Below are 10,731 nucleotides of genomic sequence, written 5' to 3'. Positions count from 1 at the left end.
CTCATGGTTCCTAGTCGGAATCGTTAACCACTGCGCCACGACGGGAACTCCCCGAAATTTTCATTTTTAACAAGCACCCTAGGCAACACAGAGGAAGACAGTTCATGGACCTCATTTTAAGAAATGTTCACTGGAGTATTACCCACATCTTTCTCTTTTTTAAATCTAAGACCCCTAATAGTGAAAAAGTGTATTTATTTATAAATTAGCTAAAATTACCTACTGATTTAATTTTTCATGTACACGCATTCTGTGCATCATAAAACCTATGTAAGAATGAATGTTAAACATTTTAAAATTCTCTTAAGAAGAAATAATATTTTATAAAATTTAGATCCTTATTTTATTCATTATTGTGCAGTGTACTCTTTGACTCTCACTGGAATATTATTAACATATTTTACTCAGTTAATATTTAATAAGAGCAGTGTGATCAAATTTGCACCATTATTTAGAAAATATGGGTTAAATATATTATGAAGCAGTTATCTGAAAATCGCCTCAAAATTTAGTTTATTTTGATAGCTGAAAAAAAAAACCTTTCAAAGATGCATTGATTCAAATTAAAGATACACATCATGGCTGGGCTTCTAAACTGTGATACTCATTTTTAAATTCCATCCATCGGTCATTCAACATTTTGGTTGAAATCTGGCAGAAAAAATTTCCGTATTCTCAGCGGTCATTTAGGTTTTTTTTCAAATTAATCAGAATTTGCTTAATTTATATATTTTTTTAGCAAACTTTTAAAAAATCCTAAACTCTCTCATTTGGAAGGTTTCAAAACCAATTAGAAAGTTCTCTTCTAGGTTAGAGTGCATAGATCTGAATTTTTATAGTGACATACACTTTTTCCTTCCATGAATCATATAACAATGAAAATATTTTTAAACGTTTGTTTTCAAATACTTGAAATTCATAGCTTGAATTATTCTCCAAGAGCAATATTATTTCCCAGTTATTATTGAACTACCACCACCTTTATTTTGAAGGAATAGATGAAATTTAAATGTATAGGTATATAAAATGACATATGGACATATAGTATTGATCTGCTATGTAGCATAAAAACAAGAACTACCAGTTATCACTGAAAATGTTGACAAATTTGGAACATTTGTGTTGTAGTGAAAGAAAAGTATGCAACTCTTTTTTTCCCACTCAAATTTATTTTTCTTCTTTCTCATTTTTTTAAAGTATAGTTGATTTACAGTGTTGTGCCAATTTCTGCTGTACAGCAAAGTGACCCATTCATTCATTCATATATACATACTCATATATACACATATACATCCTTTTTCTCAGATTATCTTCCATCATGTTCTCTCCCAAATGATTGGATACAACCCCATGTGCTGTACAGTAGGACCTCATTGCTTATCCATTCTGAATGTAATAGTTTGCATCCACTAACCCCAAATTTCCGGTACATCCCACTCCCTCCTCCCACTCCTTAGCAACTACAACTCTTTTTTAAGTTGAGAGGCTTTTCAGAATTATTTTATTAAGGGACAATCAGGAAACCTCTGTGATACCAAAATGTTTCATGATTATTCCATCTCAAGAAAAGCATGATGAACATTCTGCTATAGCAAAGGGCTAATTTTTGCAAAAGTAGGCACTTTGGTTGCATCTCAGGAACTTTGTGTGCTTCTGGCTTTCACTTTGTTGTGATGACTCTGCGTGGGACCAGGTCTGAGTTTCCAGGGTGCTGATATCCCTGTAATCTTGGCCCTGGATGATTTATTTGGGCCAGACAAACATTTTTCTCTTTCATTATTATACAAGAAACCTCAAAAATCACTTCAAAACCTTTTCCATTAAGTTTCAGAGAAATTTTGTAAAGCCCCGATCAAGTATTACGTGGCTTTAAAAATTGCTGAAAAAAACTTCGCAATTTGGATTTCATGTTCTTGAAGCATGTTTGAAATGCCTTGTTAATCATGATGACTGAAATCTATCATTAAATAATATCACAGGGCCCTTACACTGAGGGGAAGATCGTCAGTCAATACAGTGGATGAAAACTCACACTTCAAAGGAGTTTGATGCTGTCTAATTTTGCTGGTAACCCTTTCATCAAGTCTAATTAGACTGTCATTGTTTTTATTGATATGACTTTAAAGAGCTTGTACTGAGGACAGGAGAAGTCTCAGTTCTGTCCTTTTTTTCCCTTTAATTGTTCACTTGTACTTCTGTTATTTGTATTATCTCTTATACGTGGTTTTTCTTTGGTTGTTTTGTTTTTGTTTTTTGCCAGACTCTTTTTAATTCACTTGTCCATTTCATTACATGGTTCAGTTAAAACCAGATAATGTCACTCGCAAAACTGTTTAGTCTGGTATGTGTAAACTACAGAATTTTCCAGTATACTGCATGTATATAACAGAGCGCAGATGTTGCCTTTAAGTTCCATTGTGTTAGGCAGCTTCTGTTTCTTCCTCAGGTCGTCCCACGTGCCATTCAAGCTGAGTGATGACACACGCGCCAACCTGTACGTTAAATATTAGCAATGCATAATTTCTCTTTTTCAATATTACAAAATATAGATGGAATGCTTGTTATTTTCCTCCACCCCCGTCATCACTTTGAGCATCCCCTTGGGTGTATAGTACTCCTCCTTTCACGTGACAGCTGTGGAGGATAACTGGGAAGTGCTCACGGATGCAGGACAGATGTATGCAGGATGTCCAACCTTGACCCTGTAGGCTCCATCCCCAGGGAAGTGAGACCATGCTGAGACACACAGGGCAAAGCATACTACACTCACTCCACATATTCTGTGTGTGTGTGTTTTTGTGTGTGTGTGTGTGCGAGTGCACATACATGCTCCCATTATCCTAATTACGCTCTGGTAGAGGAAGCATGCATTCTACATTTCTTACAATGTTGCAGATTATTATAAACTACTCAAGTAAGAAAATACAGCAGAAAATAACACAACACTGCAAATGAACGATACTTCAATAAAATTAAGTTTAAAAAATCAAAATAAGGACAAAAATAAATATTAAATAAAAAACAAAATCCATATGAAGAATTATATTGGCATGGCTGTGATTCGAAGATAACATACCAAAAATGTGGAGAAAATTGCTATTAAAGGCTTAATAATGATAGTGTTTTATATATTCCTCATCTTTCCCAGGTACAGAGAAACATTTGTCCCATGAACACAAGCTCGCATGTCTTGCTTACTTCACTGTCCAACTGCACAGAGATGAGCACATTTACATACTCAGTAAATGTTTGTTGAATGAATGAATGAAAGAATAAGCAACCCACGCTTCCCATACTTACTTCTTTCCTGGCCTCACATTATTCTCTTACCTTTGTTTTTCTTTTGCACTGATTTACTTGTGTATTTATTTCACCTTGTTGTATTTCATGTATATTTATAAGTTGCCCTGAACCAAATAGTAATAAGACAATAGATATTAAAATAATTATAAATATCTTTTATTGAGTCTTTATGTGATATTGAGTGCTAGACATTTTGCTCAATACCTCATAGACACTTGCTTCTTTAGTTCTCATATAACCCTATGAAGTAGATATGACTAGTTCCATTTTACATCAAAAATTATTTTTGGAAAAAATACAGTACTTGCTCTAAGTCACACTGGGATGAATTTGAAGATCTGGTATTTTGATGCTGATCTATTTCTTTCCAGAACTTGTGATTTAGAGTGTTTACAACTGACTAACAATGAGATTACTTAAAATTTGGGGTGGGCAATTAAATAGTAAGAGTTTTTGATTGTTTATAAATCCATGTTTTTCTAACAGCACGCCTTCTTGGATTTATTGTTTTGAAATATCCTTTAAGATTTTCTCTGCATTTGGGCCAACTTGCATATCACATCTTACATGGGTTATCTAGATTATATTTGGCTAGATGTTATCACTTAAAATTTTATTTATCTCTAGAAAGAAATCATTTCATTTTTCTCAGAAATATTTCAAAATCAGGCTTGGTTATGTTGTTAGTATCTTCATCACTGGGAAAACTAAAATTTATCCTTAATTTAATATGTGAATCAAATGGTGACTTCACAGACCTAGAAGGATGCATTCACAAAGCTGGACAATAATTTTCAGAAGGATGCTGTGTAGTATTTTTTATCTGGGGATCTCTACATCAGAACACATTTAGTTGGATATTCCAAATCTGATTTTGAAAAAATTTTCCACCCTCTGAGCATGAGCACTTTTTAAAATTTAATTTTTAAATTTTAATTAAAAAAATTTTAAGGCAAAATCTGTGGCCTTTGGAAGTTCCTAGGCTAGGAGTCCGATCGGAGCTGCAGCTGGAGCCTGTGCCACAGCCACAGCAATGCCCCAACAGCTTGGGGCAACACTATATCCTTAACCCACTGAGCGGGGCCAGGGATCAAACCTGCATCCTCAGGGACACTATGTTGGGTTCTTAACCCGCTGAGCCACAATGGGAACTCTTGAGCATGAGCTTTTATTAATGGTATCATCTGACGTGGGTCTCATGGAAAGAATTTATCTCTTTCTTCTTCAAAAGTCTGCGGTTCATTCGTTGGCCTCAATATAAATAGCTTACTTTTTGTTTTCGAAAATAAGAACCTTAGATCTTTTCTTTACTATTCCCCACCTCCTCAAAATGTGCAATCATCTGTATTCTTTAAGAGTGTTATGGAAATTACTCACCCTCGGAGAATTTCATGGCCATAACCACAGCCACATTCCAGATAAATTAAGTATGCATGAATTACTGTAGCTCTGATGCTCCACTCCTTTCCCTGTTGCTCCGTGTCATTAGTATCTCAGATGTCATGATCTTCCTTAATTCAGTGACACACACCTCCACGCAGGTCAAGGTTATTCTGAGACAAAGCCTGTTTTCTTGTTTTAGATAAAATGCTAAGGCAGAAAACAACTTTATAATCTCTCTAGTACGTTATCTATCTAGGGCTTAAACATAAAAATTAACTGGCTTTTATTGTGTACATATGTTTGAAAACATGAAGGAGATACCAAAACTGATATCATCCATGCATCTTGCAAATTTTAGTTGTCTGAATTGTCCTTAATTTTCATACTGGATCTCTGGTGAAGGTACATGTGATAAAAAAAAAAAACATAAGTTGAGGCAAATGATGGTTCTTTGATAAAGAAATCAATTTATCTGACTAGGGATATGAAATTGCGTGAGCCAGGCAAATGAATCTCACTGGAGCGACTGTTTCAAGAACATATCGTCTGTGAAATTTGCTTGAGGCTGAAGCCATTCTCATTTACTTTAAAGAGTTAAAAGTACTTGAAACAGCAGCTTCCTTATGTTAGGCTCATGTGACATATCACATGAAAAACAAAAAAAGATAGAGATGAGTTTTGTTGGGGACTCCTAGGCCCCCATTATTCCTTAAAAACATGTTTTTGGATGGCCAGGGGGCAAATAGACATACACAGAAATGGTTAAATTCTTACTTGGAATTTCATGGGAAATAGCAGTCCGTAGACCAAGGCTTTGGCCGAAAATGTCCTGGTTGGACCATGACTTCCTATGGGCTCCTGTTCATGGCCAGTTTCTTGTTTTTCTTTCTTCAGTGTGTACATATGCCCAGAGGCTGTTTGTAATAGGAGAATTTTAAGAAATTCATAAATTTAAAACACCCCACACATACAAAATTCTTTCTGAATGTGTCATCCTAAAAGTCTTTTCCCAAATCCACATAAAATAAAGCAGCATAAGAGCTGTCTCTTTGTAATATTTTATCTTATGCTTAATTTTTATTGATCTTGACTTATAATACTAAGTAATATCATGAATAGAGCAATATAAATTGGCAAAAAAACACATTTTTGTGTTTATTTCTTTGAAATAAATATGCTCCACCTTTCACTTCAGAGCTAACAAACACCTTCTAAAGAAAGAATGTAAATTCGTATGCTTTGACAAAAGAGTTTTAACATGTACATTTAAAAAAAGTATTTATATAATATAAATTAACTTGCTTTGTATATAAAAGAAATATAAACTTTTCAAAGAGGAAGCATCTGATCTTTAGGAACTGAGTTCTTCAGGGTTAAATTGTGCTCAGAGAGTTTAAGGGGAAAAAAGAAAGAAAAAGGAGATTATACTACTTCTTATGGCAGGAAAAAGCTCATTTCCAGGGTAGAAACTCCTGAAATCCATAAAATATGTTCCAGATCCAAGATTTGGTGAGTTCATGCATCATATCTGGACACTTTTGCTGTAGGAAGATATGGGACCAATTTTCTTTTATTTTTTGGATAAGGATAAAAAAAAAGTCCAAAGTATATGTAAGAGATAAGTTTAAAACTTAATTAAAACTATGTTATGTTTTAAACCTTAATGATCCTTAAATCTTAATGATCTCCTTTTATAAATTCAATCTTTGAAACATTGAATACCCCAAATCTGCAGTGTGGGACAAACCCAGAAACACAGAGCATTGATGAATATCTACTAAGCCAATAGAAAAGCATTCATTAGAATTCACCAAGGAAATGAAGATACCTGAACTAGGGGTTCTTAAAATATTTTGTGCCACAGACCTTTGGTAGTCATATAAATTTCCCCTTTCTCAGGATATTGTTTCTAAATGCATAACGTAAAATACACAGGTTTACAAAAAGCATAAATTATATTGAAATAAAATGTTCATCAAAATAGTTAAAAAACACCAAATTTGTGACATAGTAATATTTGTGTCTTTTAATATTAGGTATGTGAATTTTTTATTGAGGTATAAAGTTTCAGGTATACAGCATACAGATTTACAATTTTTAAAAGTTATATTCCATTTATAGTTATTATAAAATATTGGCACTATTCCCTGTGTTGCACAGTGTATACTGTAGCTTATTTATTTTACACATATCAGTTTGTACTTAATCCCCAGTGGCTATAATGTCCCTCCCTCCTTCCCTCTTCCCACTGGTAACCGCTAGTTTGTTCTCTTTATCTGTGAGTGTGCTTATTCTTATTTTTAGTTATATGCACTCGCTTGTTTTATTTTTTTTATATTTCACAAGTGATAACATATAGCATTTGTCTTTCTCTGTCTGACTTATTTCACTTAGCATAATACACTTCAGATCCGTCCATGTTTTTGCAAATGGCAAAATTTCATTCTTTGTACCCGAGTAATATTCCATCACATCTTCTTTATGCATTCATCTGTTGATGGACACATTGAATTCCTTCTTTTTTTTTTTTTTGTTTTTTGTTTTTTTGCCACTTCTTGGGCCGCTCCCATGGCACATGGAGGTTCCCAGGCTAGGGGTCCAATCGGAGCTGTAGCCACCGGCCTACACCAGAGCCACAGCAACGCGGGATCCGAGCCGCGTCTGCAACCCACACCACAGCTCACGGCAACGCCGGATCGTTAACCCACTGAGCAAGGGCAGGGACCGAACCCGCAACCTCATGGTTCCTAGTCGGATCCGTCAACCACTGCGCCACGATGGGAACTCCTTGAATTCCTTCTATATCTTGGCAATTGTGAATAATACTGCTATGAATATTGGGTAAATGTATCTTTTCGAATTAATGTTTTCATTTTTTCAGATACATACCCAGGTGTGGAATTCATGGGTCATGTGGTAGTTCTATTTTTAACTTTTTGAGGAATCTCCACACCGATTTCCACAATGGCTACACTGATTTACATTTCTACCAATAGTGTACAAGCCTTGCCTTTTCTCTATATCCTTAACAATACCTGTCATTCATTGTCCTTTTGATAATAGCCATTTTGGCAGGTATGAGGTGATATCTCATCATGATATTTCTTTGTATTTCTCTGATGATTAGTAATGTTGGGCATCTTTTCATGTGCCTGTTGGCTATCTGTTTATTTTTATTTTTTAATTTTTTATGGCCGCACCTGTGGTATATGGTTCTTGGGCTAAGAGTCAAATAGGAGCTGCAGGGGTAGGCCTAAGTCATAGCCATGGCAATACTGGATCCAAGCTGCATCTGCAATCCATTATCTACATGTCTATTTTTGTGTCAGTATTATAATGTTTTGATTCCTATAACTTCGTAGTATAGTTTGAAGCCAGGGAGCCTGATTCCACCAGCTCTGTTCTTTCTCACAATTGTCTTCACTATTTGGGGTCTTTTGTGTCTCCATACAAATTTAAAAATTTTTTGTTCTAGTTCTATGAAAAATGCCTTTGGTGTTTTGATGTGGATTGCATTGAATCTGTAAATTGCCTTTAGTATGGCCATTTTAACAATATTAATTCTTTCAATTCAAGAACATGGTACATTTTTCTATCTGTTTGGATCTTCTTCACTTTCTCTCATCAGCATTTATAATTTTCTGAGTACAGGTCTTTTACCTCCACAGTTAGGTTTATTCCTAGGTATTTAATTATTTTTGAAGTGACTAAAAATGGGATTTTTTCCTTAATTTCTCTTTCTAATATTTGTGTTTTATTAATGTACAAAAGTTATCAACAGACTTAATGACTGTTATTTTGAAGTAGGGGTGAGCATATATGATGCATTGAGATGTTTACAAAGTTATGGTGTGATATGAAAATATCTGATTTCTATGGGTGGCAATAGCATAGAAATTGCTGGTAATACTGTAGATTTTTGAAAGAAATGCTAGATTTCAGTTAGAGTTAGTGAAACAGAAGATAAAATTTCTTTCCATTCAGTTTCACAGAACTCCCTGAGATCTATTAAAGAACTCTAAGAAGAGTTCCCTAGTGGTTCCATGGGTTAAGGATCTGGTACTGTCCCTGCTGTGGCTCTGGTTACTGCTATGGCTGAGGTTTGATCCCTGGCCCAGGAACTTCCACATGCTGCAGGTATGGTGAAATGAACAAACAAACAAACAAAAATCAAACTTCAAAAGATCTGTGGGCCCTAGATTAGGAGGCCCTGCTCTAAATATAAAACATAAGGCTAAGGCCACAAATGTGTTGTTTCATGGATTTGACTTTGATCAAGATTTAGCCTAACATTTTGGTCATTTTAGCAACTGATTAGTGTTTTCCTTATGAATATTTCCTTCAAGGATATTAAAACAAAACAAAAAAAACCTGGCAAATAATTTATATGTTTGGCTTGAAGTCACTTTTTAAAAAGTGCAAGAAAGATAACTGTATTTTAAAAGACCCGGATCCCATTTAAAGTTTATTCTATTTTGTTTTTAATTATATTCTGTCAAATTGTACTATTTGATTTTTGTTTTATTTATTTATATTTATTTATTTATTTTTTATTTTTATTTTTATTTTTGTCTTTTTAGGTCCACACCTGTGGCATATGGAGGCTCCCAGGCAAGGGGTTGAATCTGAGCTGTACCTGCTGGCTTACACCACAGTCACAGCAATGCCAGAGCCAAGCTGTGTCTGCAGCCTACACTACAGTTCATGGCAACGCCAGATCCTTAACCTCCTGAGCAAGGCCAGGGATCAAACCAGCATTGATTCATTTCCACTGAGCAACGATGGGATCTCCTTGTTTTGCTTTTAACATCAAGTAAGTTGTTACAAATTCTTCAAGGGAAGAAATGTGCTGTATACATTTTTTGTGTGTATTTAGAGTATGCCTAGAACAAATGACACGCACAGAGCAGAAACTTAATATTTGCACACTGAAAGAAATTACAGGCTCTACAATAGCAATATTCATGGTGCACTTTTTGAAAACATTTCCCTAGAGAAGTTGGGAATTATTTTAATTCTTTGATCCTTTTACTCTTGAAGAATGAAGATGTGAATGAGAAAGATGACAAATAGAATAGGTGCAGATAAATTATTCCATAGAAAATTTGTGAGTTTCACAAAACTTTAGCATTGTAGATTAAGAATAGATTATTTTGCCAAGGTGCCTGCCAGATTAATTCCACATCTTTATTATATGGGCACCTAGTTTTAAAGTCCCTATGGCAGGGAAATGACTACTACCCAGAAACAATTTTTTTTTTTGTAATCATTGTTTTGTTAGGAAGCAGGTTCTCAGAATGAGAAATGTTCGTTCTCCCTTCACTTTTAGGATATCTTTATGGAAGAATGGGTTGCAGAGTACCAGGAGGCAAGAATTTTGCCCTGAAGGCTCTGTCTGAGGACTGGAGAAAAGAGAAAAAGACATTGATTTGCACTGTAGCCACAACTAAAATGATGGCAACAAAATAACTTTTAATTATCCCATGTGACTGAGTCATCATCTTTTGAAAAAGATTCTGTTGCAGAGTTTATCATGTGATATGTCTGGAGTCAAATAGATTGGAATCCTTGTTTTCACTTCATGAAATGCTGTAGGTTACTGACTGCTTTATAAAACTAAAGTCCTCTGAAAAAGGGCCTAGTAATATCTATTTCATAGAATTTCTGATGGAAAATAAGATAATGCATTTCAGTATTTAGCATATTTGTAGGAATGCTTTCAGCTGCAAGTAACAGAAAGATCCAAGTCCAAATATCTCAAATAATATGGAGGTTTGTTATTCCACATAATAAGATGTTTGAAAGTAGGGATATTTTAGGGTTTGACTTACAGAATTCGACCATGTCATCAGAGATCCAGATTTTTTTCAGCTTTCTGCCTTAGCCTTGCTCATCAGGTTGCTTTTCTCCTCAGGCTGGTCAAGATGTCCAAACAGCTTCAAACATCATGTCCTTCCACAATAAGCACACCCTCCCCCAGGCTGGTCTTCACTTACATCTCCTTGGTCAAGTAAGATGCATCATCTGCCCATTTTATAAACCAGT

The sequence above is a fragment of the Sus scrofa genome, chromosome 15, assembly GCF_054392235.1.
Source record: "Sus scrofa isolate SSC_HxYL_T2T_F1_AM1 chromosome 15, Sscrofa_HxYL_maternal_Yorkshire_Landrace_v2.0, whole genome shotgun sequence".
Classification (NCBI taxonomy): Eukaryota; Metazoa; Chordata; class Mammalia; order Artiodactyla; family Suidae; genus Sus; species Sus scrofa.
The sequence above is the reverse complement of the archived record's forward strand: the minus strand, read 5'-3'. Positions refer to the sequence as shown.